Consider the following 13,851-nt stretch of genomic DNA (forward strand, 5'->3'; position numbering starts at 1 on the left):
TAAGTTAATCAGAGTTGATGATATTCGTTTCTGTGAAATAAAAAAAAATATCTGTGAGATAATACAGACTAAATTTTATTCATTGTTTTTAAAAGAATTCGAACGATCTGATACGTTAAGTGATCCCTGTGCGCTGTGCGTAAGAGACTTTTCAAATTAAGGATCCTAGCCAGCCATACACCCGACTGAGATTGTGTGAATTCATGGCCCGCTTCGGCTAGCCGTACCCAGTTGAGCGTTTGCTTGTAATAAGACGCTATGGAATATTAGGCGATAGACAACCAATTATACATTCCCCGTATTTATTTGAATGACAAGTACGGCAGAAAAACAATCTGCCGAGCACAGCGGTGATCTGCAAACGGCAACAAAACACGTACTTGGACGTTGAGATTTAATTTGGACGTTGAGAAGTGACTCATATTTGTTTGCAGAAATTGCTTGAAAATAACTCATACAGTAGAGCGTCGATTATTCGAACTAATTGGGGGACATGGGTGTTCGGAAAAACGATTTGTTCGGATAATTGAACTATATTGAAATTGTCATACATATTTATCCACAAGTGAATAAAAACCATATTTATATAACTGTATAATTGTTTATATCTTGATAATGACAAATAGAAATTAAACAAAAAAGTGCAGTCTTTGCAACAACATACTTTGGATACACAATTGAAGAAAATTGAAGATATTTTAAGCGATAATTACTAACGCTTGCTCAGTACTCGAGTGTGGGGCGCGGGAGTCGGGAGTTCGGATAACCGGTCGTTCGGTTGATCGACGTTCGGATAATCGACGCTCTACTGTATAATAATATTTGAGTTATCCTTTCACTCAAAAAGGTCCGGAACATTGTTTAAATAATCAAAATGTCAAAAAATAAAGGAAAAATTCGAGTTTTTTCTTCATTTTTTGATTATAACTTTAAAAGTATTCATTTTCGAGAAAAGTTGCACTGACATAAAAGTTGCGTAATTAAATTTTCTACAATAAAGGATTAGCTAAAAATTTTAAAAATTGTCACCCTTGTTGCAAAATAGCAATAAATGCGAAAAAATCATAAAAAACAAGTATTCGCATTTTACGTTTTTCAACCGTTTATGCTACACTCAAGACCTTCATAATTTTACCCAGAAAAACTATATCATATAATAAAAAAATACTGTGAATTTAATTAAGATCGGTTCAATAGATTTTGCAATCCAGCTTTCGCAAAAAAATTAATTTTTTCAAAATGTTGCAGAACTGAAAATAAAGCAGACAGCAAGTTGAATTTATTTTTACGTATAGAAGAATACTGTACCTTTCTTCTATATGTAAAAAAATTCAACTTGCTATCTGCTTTATTGTCAGTACTGCAACATTTTGAAAAAATTAATTTTTTTTGCAAAAGCTAGATTGCAAAATGTTTTGAATCGATCTTAATGAAATTTACAGTATTGTTTTATTATATCATAAAGGTTTTCTGGTTAAAATATGAGGGTCGTAAGCATAAATGGCTGAAAAACGTAAAATGCGAATACTTATTTTTTATGTTTTTTTCGCAAATATTGCTGTATTGCAACAAGGATGACACTTTTTAAAATTTTTAACCAATCCTATATTGTAGGAAATTTAGTTACCCAACTTTTATGTCAGTGTAACTTTTCTCAGAAGTGAATACTTTGAAAGTTAAAATCAAAAAACGAAGAAAAAAATCGAAGTTTTTCTGAATTTTTTGACATTTTGATTATTTCAACAATGTTCCGGACCTTTTTGAGCGGAAGGATAACTCAATTATTATTTACAAGGAATTTTCAAAATATCTATTAGACAAGTTCATTAAAAATTATCCATCATTCTTTATTCAAATAAAATAAGAAAATGGATTAACAGATTTATATGCTGATCTAAATATTTTCGGAAGGTGGGATAAGTTACAAAATATGTTTAATTTTATATACTGCAATTCATTAGGTACAACAAACTGTTCCCGAATTTAATAAATTATTGTGCTCAAATGTGGGCAAATTCTGCCTCAAATGAACGGGATTCCTCTTGTCTCAAAAAAGTCAAAACGTATTGTCGAAACACCATGAAACAAGAGAGAATGTCAAACTTGTCTCAAATGTCAATACATAAACACCACCTTTAACAACCCTTTCAAAGTCACCTCTTTTTGTGACCGAGGATTTTAAAAGGATTTAATATTAATTGTCTTATAGGGCTTGTAAAAACCTACAAAATTCTTTTTTACCAAACTTTCTACAGTAAAAAATAAAAAAGTTACGTTTAAAAAATCAATATCTTTTTTTGGAAAAAAAAAGGAGAAATCCAATTGGAAGCATAATAATGTAAGTTGGCGGTGTTTTTAGTCATTGGCCTTATTTATTCTTCTTTATTTATATATTAATATTAGATTCCAGAAATTCGACCGACTTAAAATGATTAGTTTCTAAAAAATTGAAGTTAAAACGAATAATGAATTTTTGTAGTTTGGTAAAAAATGCTATTTTCTTCAGAATAGAAAGATTAGCATCAGAGATACGAAAAAATGTTTAAATATGAAATTATAGGTTATTTAATTCCCAAGAACGTGGTTTAAAAAATTTTTTTACGGCAAAAATTGAGTGAATCGTAAATGAGTATAATATCCAAAAACATGGATTTTTTCGATATAAGACTAAAACTTTCGATAGCGAATATATCGAAAACTATTAATTTTATCAAAAAAATGTATAGAACATTTTTTGCTTAAAATGAATGTTTTTATCGACTTTTGCGGTCAAAATATAATAAAAAATTTCCACCCCGAGGTGGGGTGGCAACCACCCCCATGGTAAAAGCGCCTTTCGGCATAATATAGATTTTGATCCTTGGACTATCAAATATTCTACTACACGTCTACTTATTCTCAAATTTTCAAGCAAATCGATCCATTCTGTAAAAATTGCGAGGTGAAAAGCTTCGGTTCCTGGGCCATATTAGGACATACGTTATACTTATACGTTAGTCATAGTTTCTGAAACGGTTGAATTTTCTAACATCAACTTGAATTTAAAAAAAAATTGTTCTACCTTATGCCGTACGCTAAGACACAATTAAATAAAGCCCAGAGAGATCTATTTGGTTTAATCGTATTGTTGGTTCCCCATTCAATATGGGAACATTAAAACCTTTTCCAATATTGATTCCAGATAGCATAAACCTTTTCATCTAACTGCAATTAATTAATTCAGCAATTTCTGCATTTGACGAAAAATGATTTCTGACTTTTCAGACAGTAATTATTTCCAGTTGTAGTTGAGGCTGGTATACAAATACCTCTAAATACTTCCATTGAAAATAAATGCTTAGGATGAATACTGAATAACCCCACTAGCAAAAACTACAGAACATTTGCTAGTGCTCTACTAAGCACTGTTAAGACAAGCATACCAAGAGGCTACCTCGAGAAATATACAGTCGAACCCGCTTATTAGAATATCGGTTATAAGAATATCTCGATTTAAGGAATAGGAATTTGAGGTGCGGAAAAGTTTTTACTAGTCATTAATGATCGGTTATCAAAATATCCCGGTTATAGGAATACTTTTACTTGGCACGAAGGCTATTCTAATAAGCGGGTTCGACTGTATTCTTGTATGGACACAGAACAGCCAAGAAAATTACTTAACTTTGCTGGAAACCGGGGATCGAGAAGTATAAAGTTAATTTTGTAAGAAAATCGATTTTTTTTACCTTTAAATAAGTTTAATAGATTGCTTATATACTATTATTTGGCTTTCTTATATTTTCTATTTAAGCCCAAGAATTCCGAAAAAGATTATGCAGTGGGTACCACCAAACCGCAAAAAACGAGGAAGACCCAAAAAGACATGTGGAAACAAGGGGTAGCCAAACCAATTAATACAAGGGATCTTAGAGATGGTCAAAGGGCTTATAGAAATAGCTAATTATAGCTAACGCCATGGGGTTCAAAATCCTATTCTTAGGCGAGGTGGATTAGTCCTCTGTCCTTTATAACTTGCTTTGTATCTTTGCTGCTGTCGTGACTCTTTTCCATCTCTTGCTGTACACCTGGGCCATAGTGGTATCCAGTTAGTTATTCTTCTCAACATATCTGATTGTGGGCGTCTCTGTATATGTCCTATCCATTCTAAGCGAAGAGATTTTATGTACCTATCTGACTATATATTCTCTTTTTAATTCTTCTTCAATTTCGGAATCTGTTTTCATTCTTATTTCTCCCTTTCTTGTTACATTGTGGTCCAGTATTGTTCTCATTATTTTTCTTTCAAATTTCAGAAGGCTATCTTCCTCTTTCTTTTTAATCGAAGGCTAATAATAATTTCAGAAGGCTATCTTCCTCTTTCTTGTTAATCCATCCTATATATTATAACAACAGCTCTTATATAGGCTCATCCTTTTTCTCTTACTGAGAGTGTTGCTTCTCAGGTTCCTATTCATTGCATACGTTTTTTTGCCTTTCACAATTCTTTCCTTTATTCTCTCTCTTTTTCGGTTTTCCCTATTGTTACTTCTAAGTAGCTAAAGGCATATACTGTTTCAAATTAATGGTTCTGTGTTACTAGATATTTCTAAGTTGATGTGTCGTCCTTTCCCATCGTCATGTATTTTGTTTTGTGCTGGTTTACCTCTAGTCCGATTCTCTTCGCTATCTAATTTTTCAGCTGCTTTTATAAGTATCATCTTTGTCTTCGCTATGATGACTAGATCATTTGCATATGCTACTAGTTGAAGTTGATCTGTAATAAGTACTGTTTTTGTGTGCAAAGTTTGTCCTCCTTATTATTACTTCCAATATCAGGTTAAATAGTGTCGGTGAGATAGAGTTACTTTGTTTCACGGTTTTGTTTACATTGATCTCCTTAGAAGTTATTCCGTTGAAACTGATCTTTGCTGTGGTGTTATTTAGGCTGATTGTTAGCCTACAGTTAGCCACAAAAATGTTAGGGACCAACAAAAAATATCAACAATGTAGTTAGAGACCGTTGTGATACATAATAATATGTTTTGCAACATTGTGTTTACAATTTCTAATCATATTTCTAATTCACACAGTACGATCAACAAGAAGGTGCTGTTTCCTGTTATCATAATGATTTACCTTGATACGGTGATACTAAATGTGATATTTTTGCGGTACAAAACAGCAAAAATGTCAAACGGTTGATATTTTTTTAAAATCATAATTATAGGTTACGATTAAAGTTATAATAAATAAAAAAATATGAAAAAAAATTTTTTAAGAAACGCTTTTCTTTAGGTACGAGTGACTAAATTTAAAAATATTATAAAAAATCAACTAAAAGGCAAAAAATAAAAAAAATTGAAAAAATCTAACACATTCGTCAAAGAAAAGCGTCTTCATCGAATAAACGGTTTTCGCCCCACGCTTTACTTTAATGAATGTGTTAGATTTTTTCAATTTTTTTTATTTTTTGCCTTTTAGTTGATTTTTTATAATATTTTTAAATTTAGTCACTCGTACCTAAAGAAAAGCGTTTCTTAAAAAATTTTTTTCATATTTTTTTATTTTTTACTTTTTAGTCTTACACTTTTCAAACATTAAAATATATCGTCATGTTTATTAAAATATGTATAAAGCATATGATGTACTAAAACGAAAAGTAGTCGGAGTCTGCAAAAAATTTGAAACTTTATTGTTTATTTATGAAGCATAACGTAAACAATTAACGTAAAAAGTGAAATTATGTATAGTTCATATCATTAGCTACAATCCGCAAAACTTTCAAGTTTTTACATTGTAAAAAACGCTGATGATACAGCGGTGGCAGCTCAGGGAAGAACCTTCAATGAAGTCGAAGTGAAACTGACAGATGCCCTGGGAGACTTAGCTCGATAATATGATAAAAACCATCTGAAACCCAATCCCACAAAAACCCAGCTATGTGCTTTCCACCTGAGAAACAAGCATGCCCGAAGGTCGCTGGAGGTGGAATGGCGTGGTCAGATGCTGGACACAACAAGACGCCAAAATACCTTGGCGTCCGTCTGGATAGAACTCTGTCTTACCGATACCACTGTCAAGATGTCAAGAAGAAAGTAAGTGCCAGAAATAATATCATCCGCAAGCTAACTAATACAAAATGGGGAGCACAACCACACACTCTCCGCACTTCTGCCTTGGCATTATGTTTTTCGGCCGCGGAGTTTGGAGCACCAGTATGGGCAAACTCTGCTCACGCAAAGAACGTCGACGTGGCTCTAAATGAAACGGTCCGTATATTTATTTATTTTTATTTATCGTATGGCATAGATACAACAAGAACACATAATTTTAAAAAAAAAAGTATATAAAACACTACATGAAGTATCACAAACGAACATCTAATGTATTAATATACTGTAAAACATTTTCGGTCGCATTCAGGAACTCATCGAAAACTCCAGGGTATCGCCTTCGGGGGCATTCCTCAATAATGTGGCGGATGGTCTGCCGTTGCGCACCACAATCACACTCAGGAGTAAGGGCCTTTCCCCATCTATGCAAGCTGTCAGCACATCTACCGGTCCTTGTCCTTATTCTGTTCAGCGCCGTCCATGTATTGCGGGGCAGTTCAAAGCCTGGCGGTTTCTGATCGATACAGGCCATTTGGTGTGATTCCTGTGGTGAGTCGCTCTCCCATTGTCTTCTCCAAGCGTTGGTGAGGTCGAAATGTTCCTGATGTAGGGAGGTGGCCCTTAACAATGGGGGATATCTGGAGCGCAGTCTTTTCATTTCGATATCAAGCTTATCATGGTGGATGGGTAGTTGATGGTTAGCCTCGATTTTTCGATATTCTCTGAGAAGAGAATGACTTCTTCTTAGTTTAGGCGGTGGAATGTGACTCAGAATGGGAAGCCAATAGTTCGGTGTTGGTCGAATTGTACCTGAGATCATTCGCATTGTCTGGTTTAATTGGGTGTCAATGATCTTCGTGTGTTTGCTATTGAGCCATACCGGCGAAGCATATTCAGCCGCCGAGTATACGAGTCCGAGAGCGGATGATCTGAGTACGGAGGCTGAGGACCCCCATGTGGTGCCACATAGCTTTTGGATTATATTATTTCGCGTCTTCAGTTTTTCTGCCGTTCTTTGTAGGTGTTCCTTAAAACTTAAGGTTCTGTCAAGAGTCACTCCAAGATATTTTGGTGTTGAGTTATGAGCGAGTAGTCTGTTTTCAAAGTGAACGGAGAGTTTTTTGTTGGCTTGGGCATTATTAAGATGGAAACAGCACACTTCAGTTTTCGTTGCATTGGGCCGTAGCCTCCATTTGCGAAAATATTCACCCATAACAGCAAGGTCATCCGTCAGTATTGTCTCTGTAACATTCATGTTATTATGTCTTGCTGCAATGGCCCAATCGTCAGCGTACCCAAATTTCTGCGAAGTTGTCCTAGGTAGGTCCGCGATGTATAAATTAAAGAGTAAGGGTGCCAAAACAGATCCCTGTGGCAGTCCATTGCTGAGCTTCATTTGGACACTTCTTAAGTTGCCCATTGTGACGTGAAAAGGTCTGTCGGTGAGCATGCTATCAATGAGTTTGGTTACCTTTTGGCACGGGATGGCACGGATCAGTTTGCAGATTAGTCCTTGTCTCCAGACGGTGTCGTATGCAGCTGATAGGTCAATGAAAGCAACGGATGTTTTTTGCTTTCTTTGAAAACCTGCTTCGATATGTGTTGTTAGGGATAGGATCTGATCTGTGCAGCTGCGGTTAGGTCTGAACCCTGCTTGCTCAATAGGTATCACCCCCAATATGGTGTTACTAATTCTGTTGTGGATTAAGCGTTCCAACAGTTTATAGACACAGCTCAGCAGTGCAATCGGTCGGTAGTTTTGGGGTTGATCATTTGCTTTTCCTGGTTTCAATATGGCTATAATGGAGGCCTTTTTAAGGAAATGGGGGATTTCTCCTGATTTTAATATATCTGTGTAGAAATCAGCCAGCCATTTCCTAGCATATTTGCCACAATGGAGTAAAAATTCTGGATGTATTTTATCGGAGCCGGGTGCCTTTCCAGATTTAATTTCTGATAATGCTGAGGTAATTTCTTCTGGAGTAAACTCGTCAGAGTATTCAGATGTAGGCGGGCATGCAGACTTTAATATTTTTAGGTCTTGTTTTACTTTGGTGGTGTGGTCACGATCTCTAGGTGCCCTTGAGTTTGCTACAATGTGGGAGGCCACTCTGTTGGGAACTATTGGTACTTTGTCTCTAGTTGAGTGTCTGCTACTACCAAGTTTTCTAAGTAAGGACCACGCTTTTCTGCTTGATTTACTAAAGTCTAGTTTTTCCACAGTTTTGCCGTCTGGCTGCATCCAAACTGTGCAGCAGTTCGTCCGCAATTTCTCGGTCTTGGCTTTCGTTGTATTCTTGATACAATTTTTCGCATTTTTCATCCCATCCTGGGACATAATCTCTACGATATCCTCTGGGTATAGTTTTCTTCGCTGTAGATATAACTGCGCCAACAAACCTCATATAGTTTGTACGTGTTGGGGTTATCCATCCGAGACATTTGTCCAATCTCGCAGTAAAAGTCGCCCAGTCTGCTTTTTTAAAGTTCCACCTAGGTCGAGGGAAAGATGTTATTATTGGTATTTTGATGCCAACTTCTATTACAACTGGTCTATGTTGGCTATGTGGAAAATCTGGGAGCACTGTACGTGAAGCTGCCAGGGGTTGATTGTTTTCGTTTGTGGAGACAAAGGATAGGTCTGGGTTGTATTCTCGCCTCCAGGCTGCAGATCGAAAAGTTCCCCTATCTTTAGCGTCAAAGACTAAATACGTGCCAGCCCCTTCGCTCCAATTTATCAAAGCCTCGCCGTTTTGATCACTTTGTCTATACTTCCAGAGTTCGTGATGGCTGTTAAAATCTCCAACATACACTGAGGGGTGTGGGTGGGCGTGAATAACATGCGGAGGCCACAGGACTGCCGGTGGTTTATAAATATTGCTGACAGTAATTTCGCCAATTTGTATGGTAACCGTATGAATGTTATTTATGTCTGATGTAGAACATATGTGTGCATTTTCTATTTTGTTTCGTACATAGGTTGCTACTCCATAAGCTGGATGGTAAGTTGCACCCAGTAAATCGTAACCATGAATTCTTCCTCTAGCGAGAATTTGTTCCTCGTTTTCTACATGGGTTTCCTGAATTGCGACTACGTCGATATTATTTTCAATGAGTACCTTTTGAAGGTACTCACATTTACTTCTACTAATACCTTCTATATTTAAATGGCATATTCGGACGCTTGGTCCGAGTCGTTTTGTTGCTTGGTCCTGAGAAGGTCCCTTTAAGTTGTTGGTTGGAGGCATATCTTATTATTTTAATTATTTTAATGTGTTCCTTGCCAGGAGATTTAGAGATTATAGATTGTCTGGCTGCCTATTGTGCTAGTTCATTTAGCATTACCCAGGGTGCACGTGTAGTATTCTACTACGGACGCGAACTAGCTTTACACCCCACAGTCCGTATAATATCGGGTTGTCTGAAACCGACACCTATCGAAGAGGTATGCCCCATTGCTGGAATTGCTCCACCACCTATCAGGAGGAAGGTCACGTCAGAGGTAGAACGGAAAAAGCAGGAGACGGACCGAAGACACCCCTTATATGACCACCAAACTCATCCAAGCAGACTAAGGTCTCGGAAAAGCTTCCTGAAAACATCAAGATCCATCCCCGAAGCGCCAGAGACGCGCCGAATACACCTATGGCAAGCGTCAGCTACCGCGACACATTTTCCTCCTTCGGAGGAAATGGCTGCTGGACACAATTTACCGTATCCGACTTGGAAAGCGCTAAACAGACTAAGAACCGGCGTTTCACGTTGTGCTAGTAACCTGAAAAAATGGGGATACCAGGAGGACGATACCTGCGACTGTGGCGCGGTTCAGACCAGCCGGCATCTACTATCATGCACAGAGATGAGAGAGACCTGCACAGAACAAGACTTAGTTATAGCAAATGACAGGGCCATCTATGTGGCCAACCATTGGAAATACAGAATTTAAAGTTGTTGGTGTTCCGGACACGGAAAGTAAGTAAGTATTGTAAAAAACAGGAGAATTTAAGCATTTTCCATTAAAATCGTTTTTTTTTTGTTTAAACAATTAAAAAGCATAAAAACATTTTTTTTATTGATTATTCGTGTATTGTTCCCGCGAATGCATATGTCTGCAAATTTTCATTCATTTGCATTGGAGAAAAGGCAGTCAAATTAACGTCTAAAATTTGACGCAAACTATTGAACTAAATAAAAGCGTTTAATTATAATAAATCAACTTTAGGTAACCTATAATAATATTGAAAATTAAACTGGTATATTCCTGTAAATACCTTATTAATGCACCAGACACATCTTAAAAATATTCTGAGATAATGATATTGTATAGGTAGGTACTATGAGAGTCAACTGAAATGGCAACACTATTATACCAGGAAACGAAGCATGTAGAAATCGAAAAATAACTGGGTGATATTTTTTAACTGGAGTATCTGGGGAAAATCTATAGAAAATGAGTACCATGTCGTGGGTATCGAAATTTTTAACGTGCTGTTTTTTATTAACAGTTAAGCAACAAAAAAACCATCGTTCATTTCAATATTGTGAAAAAACTACTTATTGTACCTACACGAAAACGTTCAACAGAAGAAACTTTAAAATGAGATTTTCTAAATTAAAAATTGGAAAATTACACCAATAAGCGGTCGGCGTGTGTGAAATGTCCCGTTTTAGCATGTGTGTGTATTTAGCGATACCTACACCTACATAGATTTGAAAATAAGCGGCTCTTAATAAAATTTACAATCTTAAGTAACAGCATCCTGAAGCACATATTATGGCACAAGGGTCTCAAGTAGGGATTGCAATCCAGCAGCATTTTCAATCCAGCTGGATTTTTGCAAGACTGGCCTGAATCCAGCTGGATCCAGCGCGGATCCAGCAAAATGTGGAATCAAAATAAAAACATGATTTCAATATTTTTTTGTCTGTATTCTAAATTTCTTAACAACAGAAACATGAAATATTTAGTTTTTTTAGAAGTGAGACCTTAAAAAGCATAGGCCTAACCTACTGCGCACAGAACTGCACATATAGCTGCATGGTTGCGGAGAAAGCCCTTTCGGCTTCTATACTGGTCGGTTTTAAGACCATTAAATAGTCATAGACCATGGACCAATGATCGCTTTTCACTCCTTCGGTCTCATAAATGGTCCTTTTCCAAAATCTTTTCGTAATCTTTTTGAGAATCAGTTTTTTTGGTTATGAAAGTTTTCTCTTTCTTGTTTCAATTCAATAAGTTCTTGTTCCAGTAAAATTCACGAGCTCCGGATTAGTTGGCCCATCTTCTTCCATTATGTCCTCTTGCACTGGTTCCACAATCACTTGTTCATTTATACGACTCAACCAATTTTTCATCTCTTGTCGCATTGCATTCTTTTTCGGCATGAGGAAATAACCAGGATTGTTTAGTCCTTCGCCATACTTTTTGGATTTTGTAAGTCCACTAATGTACCTGTAATTTCAGAGAGGCACCGTTCCGCGATTCTGTTGCGTAGTGCTTCAGATATATCGGCACTAAGGCTAGAGTCCTGGCTATTTAGTTTGTCTAAGGCAAATTTCATGGTTGTGTCGGCCGTTATCAAAGTCAACTCTCATCTGAAAAGAGCTTTTATAGCCAGTTTCACCGGTTAAAAAGTGGCGATCAACTCATTGATTATTGACCATTCGCCAGCAGAGAATTTATCTCAGAATCAATGTCTATCAACGCTTTATCGATTCAAACTTTTAGGCTGTAGAAGCTTTTCAGCATACTGAGCTACTGCTAGCGTCATATAATGGCAAGTTGCCGACTCACGGCTTTGAATAAAGAGGCTAATGAAGACATTAAGAAACTTATTTCGAATTTGACACGTTTGCGGATCCGCGATGCTGGATCCAGCACGGTTTGCTAGATCCAGCATGTAAAAAAAGAGCTTGCTGGATGCTGGATCCAGCAATTGCAATCTCTAGTCTCAAGGTCTGCAGGGTGGGTAAAAGTTACATGATCATAATGAGCAGCTTGAAATAATGATTTAAAACGAATATTTTTGCCCGTCATTGTTAAATAAATACTCTAGAATAACGAACAAACCTGTCCTGGTTCCGTTTGATGCTCTATGGTTGGCAGCACTGCTTATATTATGTCAATTGTCAACAGTGATGACAATAAGAAGTAAGAGAGTAAGAATGAAAAAAATGTCACACATTCCTTTTTTGCTGTAGAATTATGTAATCACGTTTATTAAGAGTTGTTTAAATACAAATAAATAAAATATCAACACATTCTTTTATTCTATTTTTCATCTACATAACATTGGTTATGGGCCCAGCTGAACAAAGAATGTGTTGAATAGGAAGAGGTGAAAACGTGAAAAGAAAGGCTAGTAAAGGTACGTGATTGTAAAAGCAAGTGAAAGTTTAAACAATGGAGAAGTTAACTGAAAACAAATATGGCATAATACCTTTTAATGGAAACAGTTTCGATAACTGGAAGTTTAGGTTGCTATCATTGTTAAAGGCCCTTGAATGCAGTGAAACTTTGAAGCCGGTACCCGTGACAGAAAGAAGTGGGGAGTGGCATAAAAGGAACAATAAGGCTTGTATGGTAATTATTCAAAGTATTGCTGACCCGCATTTGGAATATATCAAAGAAGTGGAAGTAGCTCATGAGATGATAAAGAAACTGGAAGGAATTTTTGATAAAAAAGGTACGTGTTCTAAGTTCTATTTATTAAAAGAATTAACAACCTTAAAGTACAACAATGACAGATATTCAAAATCATTTCGCAAAATGTGATCGACTATTTAAAGAACTTAAAAATCTAGGAAGTAATTTTGATGAATCTGATATGTCTTGTTTCTTGCTATTGTCAATGCCACAAGAGTTTGAAAATGTAGTCACAGCGATAAGAACTTTATCAGAAGATACTTTAAAAATAGAATTTGTGAAAAGTAGGTTGTTAGAATTTCATTCCAATAAAAATTCAAGAAACACAAAAGTTTTGCCTTCATCTTTTAGTGCAACAGAAAAGCAAGTAAAATGCTTTAATTGTGGAAAAATTGGGCATGTTAAGAGTGTATGCGGCATTAAATGTTTCGATTGTGGTAAGATGGGGCACAGAGCGAGTCAATGTTAGTCAAAAAGCAGAATATTACTGATAAACGGTCAAAATGTAATAGAGAAGAGGATAATGCTGTTGCTTTCTGTGCAACATCTGAAGGTGTAGAGGGTTTAAGTGAGTGGTATGCGGACTCGGGGGCTACACACCATTATATAAACAACGAAGAGGTGCTTATCAACACGAAAATATTTGCAGAGAGAAGAGAAATACAACTGGCAGAAAAAGGAAAAAGTATGGAGGTAACATGTATAGGTGAATTACAAGTGATAAGTGTGGTGCAAAATAAAAATGTAAAAATCACTTTGAAATATGTGTTTTGTGTACCAAAACTAAGAGCAAATTTGTTGTCTATACCCACCACTGAAAAGGCAGGATTTGAAGTTGTATGTAATGATGGTAAGATCTTTATAAAAAAGAATAATAATGTTTTTGTAGAATGTAAACGTCTTAATAATTTATACAAAATTATATTTAAAATCAATGTTGAATCTAATGTTGAATCTGCAGAGTAGGTACCCGCACAAACCTTATGGAAATTAGGTCCCAGTGGATTTCGTTCATACTTTGGGAAAATACTCTTTGAAGCATCCTGATAAAAAGTTCTCATGGGCACAACTGAATCGTATGAAGGATTTTCAAGATATAGAGGCACACACTCG

At 36.2% G+C, this 13,851-nt stretch overlaps 1 protein-coding gene across 2 annotated transcripts in view; it reads left to right on the top strand.

Annotated features, from left to right (window-relative positions):
- The window catches only part of LOC114325336 (uncharacterized), a 119,783-nt gene that overhangs the window by 67,488 nt on the left and 38,444 nt on the right, over positions 1-13,851 (top strand). The window lies entirely within an intron of this gene.

This window comes from Diabrotica virgifera, chromosome 1 (genome assembly GCF_917563875.1).
Source record: "Diabrotica virgifera virgifera chromosome 1, PGI_DIABVI_V3a".
NCBI lineage: Eukaryota > Metazoa > Arthropoda > Insecta > Coleoptera > Chrysomelidae > Diabrotica > Diabrotica virgifera.